The following is a 623-nucleotide window of genomic DNA, read 5'->3' on the forward strand; positions in this document are numbered from 1 at the left end:
GCCTTGTTCTCTCCTTGTATTCTTTATAACGTTGAGCTAAATGTCTTAAATGTCTGTTTCTGTGGCTTTTTTTTTACACACTAGGGGCTTTGCCTCAGAGGCCCCAATGCTAGCCTCATAACTCCACAACAAGTATTTAGTCATCTCACTCCATGCCTCCACCCTCTCTCAAGACATACCTCACTCACTCCGCCCGTAACCTGCACAGCAGGGGGAATATTGAGACTAGGGACAGGGTTGCCAGATGAGGCTGCCCATGATTTCCAGCCCAAAAAAATGCTCAAAACCCGCCTGGAAGCACTAAATCTCGCCCAATTCTATTGATTTCTATGGCCAAAATTGGGCAGGTTTTTTCTGCTAAATTTAATTTTTACCTGCAGACGGCCATCCCACGCAGACCAATTGGGCGGGAAACCGTCCAATGTGGCAACACTGACTAGGGGACAAAGTTTACTATTGTCTCTGTGACTTTAATAATTTACTCCTGATGTGAAATTATTATACACATACACATGGTTTGCAGTCTGCACTGTCTCTCTCCAGTGCTTTTCAGCTCAGGATGTCCTCTCAGGAAGAGTGGTCTCCCACTCGAATTGGTGTGGTGGGAATGTGTGATACAAATG

This window comes from Engraulis encrasicolus, chromosome 18, assembly GCF_034702125.1.
Source record: "Engraulis encrasicolus isolate BLACKSEA-1 chromosome 18, IST_EnEncr_1.0, whole genome shotgun sequence".
NCBI lineage: Eukaryota > Metazoa > Chordata > Actinopteri > Clupeiformes > Engraulidae > Engraulis > Engraulis encrasicolus.